The sequence below is a fragment of the Canis lupus genome, chromosome 8, assembly GCF_048164855.1.
Source record: "Canis lupus baileyi chromosome 8, mCanLup2.hap1, whole genome shotgun sequence".
In the NCBI taxonomy this organism is placed as follows: Eukaryota; Metazoa; Chordata; class Mammalia; order Carnivora; family Canidae; genus Canis; species Canis lupus.
This window is the reverse complement of record NC_132845.1, coordinates 32,018,792-32,031,882: the sequence shown is the minus strand read 5'-3', so window position 1 is coordinate 32,031,882 and position 13,091 is coordinate 32,018,792.

The window sequence follows — 13,091 nt, the reverse complement described above, 5'->3', positions numbered from 1 at the left end:
TATACATTCATTAAAAGGATAATAAGGGAATGTTATGAACAACTTTAAGGCAATATATTCTACCACTTAGATGAAATGAAAAAAATTTTTAAAGGTTTTATTTATTTATTCATGAGAGACACAGAGAGAGAGAGAGAGGCAGAGACACAGGCAGAGGGAGAAGCAGGCTCCATGCAGGGAGCCTGATGCGGGACTCGATCCCAGGACCCAGGATCATGCGCTGGGCTGAAGGCAGCGCTAAACCGGTGGACGACCCAGGATGCCCTGCCCAAAAATTTTTATGAAAGACTCGAACTACGTAAACTTATGAAGAAAAAAATCTGTATCTTCAATAGCCCCATATCTATCATATGAAAGCAACTGAAATTTTAACTAAATCCTTAGTTCCCTTAATATAAGGGAAGCTACAGGTACAGATGTTGTCTGCTAGTTGCTACTGCCAAGAATTTAAGAAAGAAATCCTATGAAATCCATGCAAAGTTTTCCAGAGATGTGAAAAAGAGAGGAAGCTTTCCAAATTACTCTAAAACAGTATTACTTAACTATCTAAAGCCAACTAAATCACTGTAAGATAAGTAAATGCAGGTTAATACCCTTCATAGGATTAATGCAAAGATTCTAAACAATTTTTAACATAATGAATTCCACAATGTATATACTAAAAACAAAACACTAGAACAGACTATAGTTTTTCAAATAAATGGGATATTTTTTAATATTCAAAAACCAATAAATGAAATTCACCACACTGAAAACTTAACAAGAAAAATTATATGATCTTCTCAAGATATAGGAAGTATTTTACAAAATGCAACCTATTATAATATATTTTAAATACAGAACAGATACAGATTTGAAGGCAACCTACAAGAATTACATTTTAAATATGAAGACAGGTAACTTAAATCCAACATTCATTCCTGATAAAAGATCTCAGCACAGTAGAGTCTGAAAGGACTCCAATATAAGATAAAGGACATCTCTGAGTTAAGATCATACAAAATGATGAATGACAAAATGCTTTTTTCCCAAGATCACATTACAAGAAAGATGTGAGCTCTTACCACTTCTATTCATCATTATACTGGTATTCTGGCCAATGTGGTAAGGCAAGGAAAGGAAAACTACAGGCACAGAATTTGAAAGAAAGACATTAAACCATATTTATGTGTCTATTTCAATGTTCAGAAACTTAATTTCCTGATTTACAAAATTATTTTGCAGTATCTTACATGAATTTTGTTTGATCCAACAGAATTCTGCTTTTTTGTCTATAATTCTTATGTGGCATAAATAATGACAAATATGGGGAACCTAAGTAGCTAAATCAATTAAGTGTCTTCCTCAACTTGGGTGATGATCCCAGAGTCCTGGGATCAAGCCCCACATCGGGCTCCCTGCTCAGAGAAGAGTCTGCTTCTCCCTCTGCCTCTGCCCTTCGCCCTGCTTGTGTTCTCTATTTCTGTCAAATCAATCAATCATTTTTTTTTAAAAAAATGACAAATGAATGCATCATAAATAACATGACTTTCAAGATGTGAAAAGTTCAGAAAATGTTCAACACACTTAAATATGTGTGATTTACTGTATCAGTGTAGAAGACACAGACACTATTCTTTGGTAATAAAAACTGAAAACATTTTTAAGGTTATTAACTTTTCATGAGACACAGAGAAAGAGGCAGAGGCATAGGCAGAGGGAGAAGCAAGCTCCATGCAGGGAGACTGATGTGGGACTTGATACTGGGACTGCGGGATCATGACCTGAGCCAAAAGCAGATGCTCAAACACTGAGCCACTCAGGTGCCCCCAAAACTGAAATTTTTAGTTAGCAAATACCTTCAAATTACTTGTAGAACTTCTCTTAAAATTTCAATAGCCTAACACTTATTTTCTGGAATATCTGAGTAGGTATAGGTAAATTTGTACCATGACATTCTTAAGTCTGACATTAGTATTTCTATTGTTAAAATAAAATGGAAATATTTGTTTTGTTTTGGTAACTGCAATATTTATATTCAAGCATCCTTTATCTGTAGAGAAGACTATTCAGTAAATATACTAGGATGATTTGGAGAAAACACTAGGCAATCTGAAGAACTAATGGAATGTTGTTGGGAAAATGACAGCTAAAGAAACAAATTGGAGCTGTCAGCATGGTGGTGATAATGCAACTGCAAACTAAAATGGGAAAGGTCAGATAGAATAACAAATAAGGGCAGAGGATAAGTCTTACTCAGATTTAGATACAATAAAGTGTCACTTAGCACAGCTGGAAACATGCTTTGATGGAAGATTGCAAATATTACAAGGAGAGGAATACGAGATGAAAATTCACCTGGTCATGGGTGGGAAAAAAATAAAGTATTTTTTTTTAAACTAAAAATTTGCTCTGGGTCATCTGTAGATGATTTTTATAGTGGAAGTAAAATAAAATACAGATTTAAGTGGCCGACCACTTTAAAAGAATGAGCGGTATAACAGATGATAAAACCATGAGCAAAATTACTCAGCAATACTGGAGGATCCATATTTTCTTTGTTGTTGTTCTTCCTTAGGTGAGGGTCCGTATGAAGATAAAAGACATAAAGTAAAAGGCCAGAAAGAATCAATATTCACATTTAATGGTAAATCTAATATTTAAAACTTTAAGGGTATGTTTCAAAAAGATCGTTATTTCAATTGGTAGGGTGATAGCTTCTTAAGTAAGTTGATGCTCTCCTCCATATTCACTGTTAAATTCATATTCAATTGTCTGTGGTTAGATAAAGAAAAAAACATTGTAAAGACATGAATGAAAAGCTCATTTTACTTTGTCATAATGGAATACAGGGATTCTTTTTTAAATTAAAAAATATGTAATATATTCATTCAAGTTTTTAAGATATTGGCTTGGTTGTGTGTGTGTGTGTGTGTGTTTTGTCACCTAAAATGTTATAATCACACTCAAGAAAAGATCCTGGGAAAGTCTTTGATAATTAATTTTAGTGATAAAAGAAGACACTGCTTTTAGAAAAAAATAAAGTGCCACTAGAGAAAATATACGTGTATAGAAAAATATATTTTAAAAGACATTGTAATGCATGAGACAAGTATGAAAGTAAAGATGAAAGTTGTAAATAAAAATATAATTTCTTTGAATGATGATATTTTTCCTATGGATTCTTCAATAATCAAAGCTTGCTAGGATGCCTGGGTGGTTCAGAGGTTGAGCTTCTGCCTTTGGCTCAGGGCATGATCTTGGGGTCCAAGATCAAGTCCCACATTGGGCTCCCTGCATGGAGCCTGCTTCTCCCTCTGCCTGTGTGTTTCTCTCTCTGTGTCTCTCATGAATAAATAAATAAAATCGTTTTAAAAAAAATGCTTGCTTAGGACTTGTTTCAATGCATAGAACCATCGCATTCTTATCAAGGAATACCCAGTAAAGTTTAGAATGATGACTTACTGTCTCTCAATAAATGGATTTATTGGGCTATTCTGTTTCACTTGATCTGTTGAAACGCTAGAACTGTAGGCATCCCTAGGCTTGAGGGTGGGTTTAAATACTGTTCTAGGCCAGAGACCTGACTTCTTGTCAATGACCTTGTCGCATGGTTGCTTGGGATGCTTCAGAACAATAATGAATGGGTTCCAAGAAGAAACCTTCAAAAAAGGAGCATTCCAAGAGAGGTAAAATAAAGTCAGCCAGGCCAAGTAAGGGAATACATATGGCAGAGAACTTCCCAAGAGCCTGGTCATCAAAGGATACAGAGAATTTCCTATATTCACAATGACAGCATACATTGACCTAAAACAATAATTTGACAAAATCCAACTTTCATCCTTTAAAAATAGACTTAATTTTGATAAATATGAAATTCCTACAACCTGGATTGATGAATAAAAAAAGTGATCAATCTAAGGAATACCTCTGTTTATAAAGGGAAGGAGGACTGGCACAATGATGAAATGAAACTCATTTCTACATGGTTTTACAGAAATCTATGCAAAACATTCTGACTGACAGGTCTCTGGAGGTTTGTATGTGATCTTCCAAGGCAAATATTTTAAACTGTAACACTTCATTATTTTTTTAAAAGATTTTATCTATTTATTCATGAGAGACACAGAGAGAGAGAGAGATAGGCCAAGGCACAGGCAGAGGGAGAAGCAGGCTCCATGCAGGGAGCCCGACATGGGACTCAATCCCGGGTCTCCAGGATCACACCCTGGGCTGAAGGTGGCACTAAACTGCTGAGCCACCCCGGCTGCCCTGTAACACTTGATTAGATGTGAAATTTTGATGTATATGTTTAAAACTTTTATTTGAGAATATATGTATGTAGATATGATTTGTAGTGATATGTTAAATTCAATCTATTAATATTGAAAACTTACAACTCTATAGACAGTCAAAAATCAAGACAATATACAACATCATGCCAATTAAGCAGTATATAAAACACATCAAAAAACAAGTGGAAAGGGAAGGATCATTTAATGGGATATTAGCCAACATTCATGGTTGAACACATTAGAAATCTGACTCATTTAAACATTAAAAGAAATGTATAGCAATGCAGAAATGCAGAAAAAACTATAGAAGTTGGCATGGAAAATAATGCAGGAAAAAGAAGGGAGTAATAATTGGGATCCAGTGAAGGCACAGCACCTCTGCCCACAGACACTGCAGTGCTGCCGCCCTAGGTGTTGACTCTGGCACCTCCGTCATGTTTGCTGCCACAGCCTCCCTGAGGCCATGGTATTGTTTCACTGCTCATTGCACTGTGTTCTGTGTCTCTGGTTGTTACAGGCTTGATTCAAAGTCTGGTTTGCTCACCCCTACCTATGAAGTGTGGTGGTCCCTTCTTCTTAACCAAGACTTTATAAGGGAGAAACGGGGCTTTATGGCTTATTTTCCTGTCTCTGATACCTCCTCTTTCACTGGACCCAAAAAACAATTAAGCAAATGTATTGTGAATATTTCTCTTTTTCTGGAAATGTATATCATCAGTCTAAAATTCATTAAAAATTCTCCATAAAATCAATTACAATGAATAGCTTGGTTTCATAAGCTATTTCTTCATTTCTTTTTTTAAAGATTCTATTTATTCATGAGAGACACAAAGAGAGAGAGAGACAGAGACAGAGACAGAGACACAGGCAGAGGGAGGAGCAGGCTCCATTCAGGGAGCCAGACCTGGGACGTGATCCCCAGACCCTAGGACCACTCCCTGAGCTGAAGCAGATGCTCAACTGCTGAGCCACCCAGGCGTCTCTACAAAGGTATTTCTATTTTAGTGTGTAAGGTCAAGAAAAATTGGTCAATTGGACAATCAGATTAGCTGGACATTCCTTTGTGTCTTATAATAACATTGAGGTTCTGTCTCATAACTAACTACATAGCAAAAAGTGAAATGCAATTCAGAAATACCGAGAAAGTTGAGAAAACAGAAATGCAGCCTTTATTTTCCATAGACTGGAAAATTTGATTTAAAAAACACATGGACACTAAAAACAAACAATAGCAAACACATGGGAATGCCCTTAAAATTTTAGTCTTTAAGATTATTTTTAATATATCTAAATATGAGCAACTACAAAAAATTTCTCTCAACTGGAAAATATTTTTTCCAATTAATGTGTCTCTAAAATAATGTTTTATGGTATTTTTTTCTCATGCATGTTTAGATGAAATGGTACAACAGAATAAATATTACTGTTTTAGGTTACTTTTGAAGGCATTCAGGGCATGCACTTCAAAAAAGACCACTCTTGCATGAGGGTTATTTTGAACTGAAGACAATTATGAGCTCCAGTATAATCCATGTCTGCCTGAAAGCAGAAAATAAACATTCCCCTTGTGGATATTTAACCCTTTCCTCCAATTTCAGTACTAAGAAGGTTTGACCATCTCATCCCCAGAAATTAGATGGCATCCAGAAAGTCCACACAAACAAACCTTACTAATTCTAGCTATTATTCTCATATATTTGCTACCCTAGCTGCTCAAAATCCTTTCCTTCATCCTGTCATTTCCCTATAAAATTATTGTTCTTTCTGAAGATGTTATATAAGCCCCAAGTTCTAACTACCCTTTTGAGTATGAGTTTTTTCCACATATGAGCACGTTGTATGTGTTAATAAACTTGTATTTGATTTTCTCTTGATAATCTGTCTTTTGTCAGTTTATTCATAAGGTCTAGTCAGGGATCGTAGGAAGGTAAAGGGAATGAGTTTATCCTTCCCTACAGTTTAAAGGTAGATCAGTTATAAAATCACTGAAAGGATGCATTGTAAAATGCTTTAAAATAAATAGCATCAAAATGTATGACCTTACTTTAATTATGTGGAAACATCAGACAACCAAAAACAGAGGGAAGTTACTGGCCAGTGCTATTTAGAAGTGTCAAGGTCATAAAAGAAAAAAGGACTAGGAAATGTTCCAGTATAAAGGAAACTAAGAAGATACGACAATTAAGAGCCTTTAGACACAGTAAAAAGACATTAGGGAGACAAATGACAAAATCTGCATATATCTGTGAATTATTTAATAGTTTAATATCAATGCTATCTTTCTGGTTTTTATCACTGTACTCTTGTTAAATCACATGTTAACATTTGGGGGAGCTGGATAAAAGACATGGGAATTCTTTGTACTAATTTTGCAGCTTTTCAATAGGTCTGAAACTATTTCAAAATTAAAAGTTAAATAAATCAAAGAATAAATGAACACAGTATACATATGTATGATAATTTGTAGCTGTGTACCTCTATAAACAGTTACTTTTTCTTATAATTATGTTAAATAAATGAGTAAATCGGACTGTGCTTGACAAAAGCATTCTGCATATTGATGTAAACTTTATCCTGGTGTCTCTAATTTTCAAAGAACTCCAAATCAGTAGTAGATACAATTAATGCTTTTTCTACAAACAGACAATTTCACTTCTATTTGATGTGAAATACAGGTAAATATATTTTCAATAATTTCAATAATTTTTCATTCGTACATTTACTTTCAGTAAATTTTTTAATGGCAATCATTATAAAAAGGAATAAAAAACTAACCATGAGCTTTTATAAAAGAAGGCAAAAAATAAAAATATTTCACTTTTAGGTTTTCATTTCCCATTAGATAAATTCCAAACCCCAAGTGAACAGAAGCCTGAAGAGAACGGAGACCAAAGGATAAGCATTTGTGATCTGACAGGAGAGTTTAAGAAGCCTGGACCAATGTGACGGACTATTCTGAGGATACAAACAATGGAACAAATGAGGGTACTATTTAGGATGTAAAATTTCTGAAAACTGTATTTTCCCTAGTATGGAAAAAAAAGATTAAGTTTGTTTTCTATTCCTCAGTATGTATAAGGACAGTTTGTTGTATCCCATTCTGACATCAATACTTGAATTCTGTGCCTTTTTTTTTCTAGTTTCAATATTATTAAAAATCTCAGGCATGAAAAATCTATATCTAGTTCACAACATAGTTAATTAAAATTCCATCTTCACGTGAGTATAATTTGTCCTCTTAAAGGTTCTCCTCTGTGTCCTTTACCGTGGGTCAGAGGAAACTGAAGAAGACCACTTACTGTGTAAGTAAAGGGTCAGTGCACATTTGGGCTGTGGTCCTCCTCTGTTGATTAACCTCACTGACTTACCTTGCTGTTCCTTTGTCTTGGGGAGGGCCCCCAATTGCTTGTTAAAAACCTACAGATAATCTGGTGTAGATCCTGTTTGACAGAAATCCCTCTATGATGAGGATACCCCTGGGAGATTCAGCTGCACTTTCTCTCTGACGCTATCTGAAGTGTCATGCTGTCATTCCTTTGATTGCCTCATTTCTTTGTCCCGTGCTGTGGCAGTCTGGCAAACTGGCAGACCCACTGCCATGTCACTTCTGTGACTTCAGGACCAAGAAATGTTAGTATCTTGTATCACATAATTTGAGGACATCAAAGAATTTGGGGTCAAGTAAAAACTGCAACATGCCCTCTTCATCCAGCCACACCCTCTGCCTTTCTCTCCTCTTATTTTCTTCCCTCTTCCCCTCCATACATAGGGGAACAGAAGATGTGTTTGTAAAGACTCCCTTTCACTGAATTCCACTTAGAAAGGGTAAGTTAGCTCATCTTCCTTGTTGCTTGGGTATAAAATCATCTACTGGGAAATCCTTCTCATTTCCCATACAGCACTCTATCTTGGTTAAAGAATGAATCTTTTTTTTTAATTCTTTTTTAATGTGCAGTGAATTCCTATTTTGCATTTTATTCTCATGTGTAGAAAAAGAACTATAATAAAGTGGTATGGGTCAATTAATATTTAGTGAAAGTAATTTTTACTTTGAATAGTATTCTAGTGTTGAGGTAAAATGACAGCACTGGTTCCCCTGTGTATTTTTGAGAAGAATAGTAAATTTATCAGAATACGACTTCCTCTTTCAGCAACTTTCCGTCATTCCTTCCATTGGTATTCTGATTGGATTCCCTTATCCTCTCTTCTCACACAATGATATGAAATGATCAAGGGAAATCCTATTCTTTGAGGTTCAACATCCTACTCCAGCTTGCAACAATTGAGATTTAAATGTGACAATCTGCTAGTATCATGGAGATGGAGCAGGATTGCTAATAGTTAACCACCCATTAGTAGGTTTATCTGGCAGGTGTTTGTTTTCACAGTAGCTGAGTTTTATTTAGTCTTGACTCATTGAGCCTGAAATGCTTAGAGACACTTCAGGGAACTTAGCTCCCTGCTGTTCAAATGACAGAGCTCCGTAAATGAGTTCCTTAGGTAGATGCTAGCATATGCTGTTTTAGATTGCATGATTACATTTTAAAGTCTTACCTCTCCCCCACCCCCCAAAAATTACAAGAATAGGCTTTAAAATGAAAATGAATAACAGTAGTTGATAAGAGGACCTAATAATTTGTGAGCTTTATATTTAGGATATTTAGGAACCTTAACTATTCCAGATTTTAATATTTAGTGTCTTACTCTTTTTCTAATATCCCCACATTTGGATACTCTAGGACATATCAATTTATTCAGAATTAACAGACACAATTAGATATCATGAAATAATTAATATTTAATGTTTGATGGTAACGAATATGACCTCTCTGAGAATGCCTGAATCAATATTCATGTTTTAGTGCTGCTTAATTTTTTTTAAAAAAAGGCTAACTACATAATTAAAATTAACAGAAATATGAGCCTTTATGACATGCAATAGCATAGAATTGGAAATTATATTAAGAAATCCAATTGGAAACATTTCCTTAGTAAAAATCAGAAAAGTAAAATATTTCTTTAAATCATTTTGCCTCATTGAGAGGGGAGGCTGAAGAATGTCTTTACTTGAATAAATAAGTAAAATTGTATGAATCACTTTATATATTTAATTTTTTTTTCAATCATCATTGTTGTGGGATGACTGACATTCAATCAGCTGCATACGTTTAAAGTGTACCAGTTGATGTATGGCATCTGTACACCCCCATGAAACTAACGTATTGAACATGGACATCTCACCCATGTTGCCTCATGTCCTGTGTAACCATTCTCCCCTCACATTATCTCCATCCCTCCCATCTCATTCACTGGAAACCATCCCATTTTCTATCCCTGTACAACAGTTACATTTTCTGGAGTTTTATGTAAGTGGAAGTAAACATTGTGTACTTTTTGGTCTGGCTACCATCATTTAAATATACTTACATTTCACATACTGAATAGTAATGTGTGACTCCCTCTTCTCCAACAATTATTGTAGTTATTCTTTAAAATTTGAGTCATTCAAGTTTGTTGCAGTATCTCGTTATGATTTTAACTTGCATTTCCCTAATACCTAGTGTTGTTGATCCTCTTTTCAAGTGCTTATTTATCATCTTAATATCTTCTTTAGTGAAATACTTCAAATCATTTGCCAATTTTTAAGTTGGATTATTATTATTTTTTTCTTATTGAGTTTTGGGAGTTCTTTATATACTCTGGATATAAGTTTTGCTAGATATATGATTGTACTTTGTTTTTTTTTTTTGTTTTGTTTTGTTTTACAGTCTGTGGCTTATGTTTCATTCCCTTAACAGCATCTGTGCAAGAAAAGAAGGTGTGAATTTTGATGAAGTCAAATATTTTAATTTCTTATTTGTCTAATTCAATTTGTGGTCACAAAGGTCACTCCTATATCTCCTCAATAGTTTTAGAAGTCTAAAGTTTAGATTTGCATTAAGTTCCATGATCCATTTTGAATTAAATTTTTTTTATATGTTTGGAGGCATAGAACAAAGTTTATTTTATTTCATACTTTGCATAAGAATATCCAATAGAACAATCTCTGTCTTTTAATAGGACTATTTAGGCAATTTATATTTAATGTAATTATTTATAAGATTAGGTACAAATCTATCATCTTAACTGTTTTCTATTTATCCTAAAGATAAGTAAAGACAGTTTTGTTTTCTTTTTTCCTTTTACTTCTTTCCTTTCTTCTTTTTACTTCTTTCTTAATATTTCTCTTTTGCTTGAGGTTTGGCCTTCCTGAGTCTCTATATTTCCAGTTTTTATCATATCAATAGTATTTCCAGCTATATTATTTTAAAAATGTGCTCCTTCTCCTACAATGATTGGACATTGTAGGATGTTAAGAAATCAAATCATTTAATCAAGAGTTTCATGGGCCTGGCTGAAGTGTAACATGGAATAATTAAATAATATACCTCTTGATTAACTGGAATAAGGAGATATGTGTTGAATGTAGTCATAAATGGTATAGTGAAATAAAAGAAATACACTAGCTCTGGTTATACTAAATTTCAAACTCTCTATTCATAATGAAGCTCATCTAAATAAATAGTAATATATAAGTATGAATATTTATTTACTTATTTATTTAAAAATACACACACACACTAAAACCACAATTGACTCAAGGCACTCAAAAAGAATCTTATGGCTTCATGAGAAATAGTCTGTAAAAGGTAAATATGAAGGGCAGTTGGGCAGGAGAATGAAAATTGGTGAAAAACTTTACGGTATACCTCACTGTTGTCTTCTTCCCATATACCTGTTCAATTCATTAGAAAATTCTTTTGATTCTGTCTTAAATATAAGCAGATTCCAGCCACTTGGATCTGTAGTTTTGTAAATTATCTCCCTACTTCTGCCCTTACCTCAGTCAGTCTCTGGATTAGCACAGTAGCTAGACTTATTTTAAATTCCAGCTAGGGGCACCTGGGTGGCTCAGTGGTTGAGTGTTCACCTTTGGCTCAGATGATGATCCTGGGATAAAGTTCCACATCAGGCTCCCTGCAGAAATCCTGCTTCTCCCTCTGCCTATGTCTCTGTCTCTCTGTGTCCTTCATGAATAAAGAAAATCTTTAAAATTAAACCAATAAAAAAATAAGATTCCAGTTAGATCACTTTCCTCTAATCAAAACACAATTCGTTTAGTGAGAAATGTAATATTTTTATAATGGCCTATAAGGAAGGCCTTAAATTAAGCAAGTTGTAGGTCTAATCCTCCATGACCTCTTTTACATGATATTTCGCAGCTCACTTTCTCTGTTCTTAGTATACTTGCTACCTTAATATCACTTATAAATATCCTTGCCCACATGCACCCTTTTAAAGAGGTTTATGCTGCCATTCTATTTAAAATTTGCTTAAAGGGATCCCTGGGTGGCTCAGCGGTTTAGCGCCTGCCTTCAGCCCAGGGCGTGATCCTGGAGTCCCAGGATCCAGTCCCACATCAGGCTCCCTACAGGGAGCCTGCTTCTCCCTCTGCCTGTGTCTCTGACTCTCTCTCTCTCTCTCTCTCTCTCTCTGTCTCTCATGAATAAATAAATAAAGTCTTAAAAAAGTGAAAAAATACAGTAATATAGAACCTTTATAAGAGAAAATAAAAATAATATAATGTACAGAAAGGCTATAATTGAATTTTAATAAGTTTTGATATATATGATGAATCAAATATTCAACATAGAATGAATTATAGATGTAAAAAATAATAACTTGTATAAGAATAAAACTAAAACCTGAAAATAAAAGCTAAAGAGAGACTAAGAATATTTTTGAGATTGAGTATTAATAGCTTAAAAATATATAAAAATAAAACTTTAATAATCTTATTAAAATAAGGATTTAAAGCAATAACGGTAAAATAAATAAAACAAAATAAAAATTATTGGAGTTTAATAGCCCAGATTTTGGAACCAGAGACATTGTGTTAAACTCTAAGATTTTAAGTCCCCAAGCAGTAAACTTAAGTTTCTAAGACTTGGGTTCTTACATGTAAAAAAACCAATAATAATAATTTCTAATTTAGAGATTGTTAGGATTAAGTAAATAATGTATCTTACAGATATAGCACAGGATTTGGCATGTAGCAAGTTTTCAATTAATGGCATCTACTATTAGAGTGAAGGATGGACTGTAGATGCCAATATTTAAATTCTGACACAATGACATCCTTGAAAATATATTAATATGTTAAACCAGTGTATGTAAGTTTATGCAGTGAATATATCTATCTATATCTATCTACCTTAAAATTTAAAAATAAATGTTAAATATTAGCAATCACAGACCTGGACTACTAAAAGCTTGAAAATATAAAAATAAAGAACAGTAAAATGGAACCTGTGTCTTATTCCTTTTGCCAAATGGATTCACATCACCAACTGCCAAGAGATAATCTGATGTGAACATTCAACATTTGCACTTCTCTCTCCTGTTAATAAAGAACATTCTTCATGCCTCCAGCCAGCTCCTTCCAAGTGACACAGATGCCCTCATTCTAGGTTCCCCATTGTGTCCTATTGCTTAAGCAGTCCTTTATTTCTTGCTTTTAAAATATCTGGATGTGGTTGGTCATTACAGATCATTTCCTGGGAGGACTATCATTGCATCCAGCAATCCTCTACTAGTCCTTAGCACTCTCAGAAACTTAAAATTGCCTAGGGAGCTTTAATCAATCATCCAGACAAGCAAAACAAACAAGCCACAGATTGCCAAACTGTACCAGAGGTCAATTACATCAGAATCCCTCTGAATGAAGTTCAGGCAATGTTATACCTTAAAACTTCTCAGCTGCTTTTCAACCTCCAT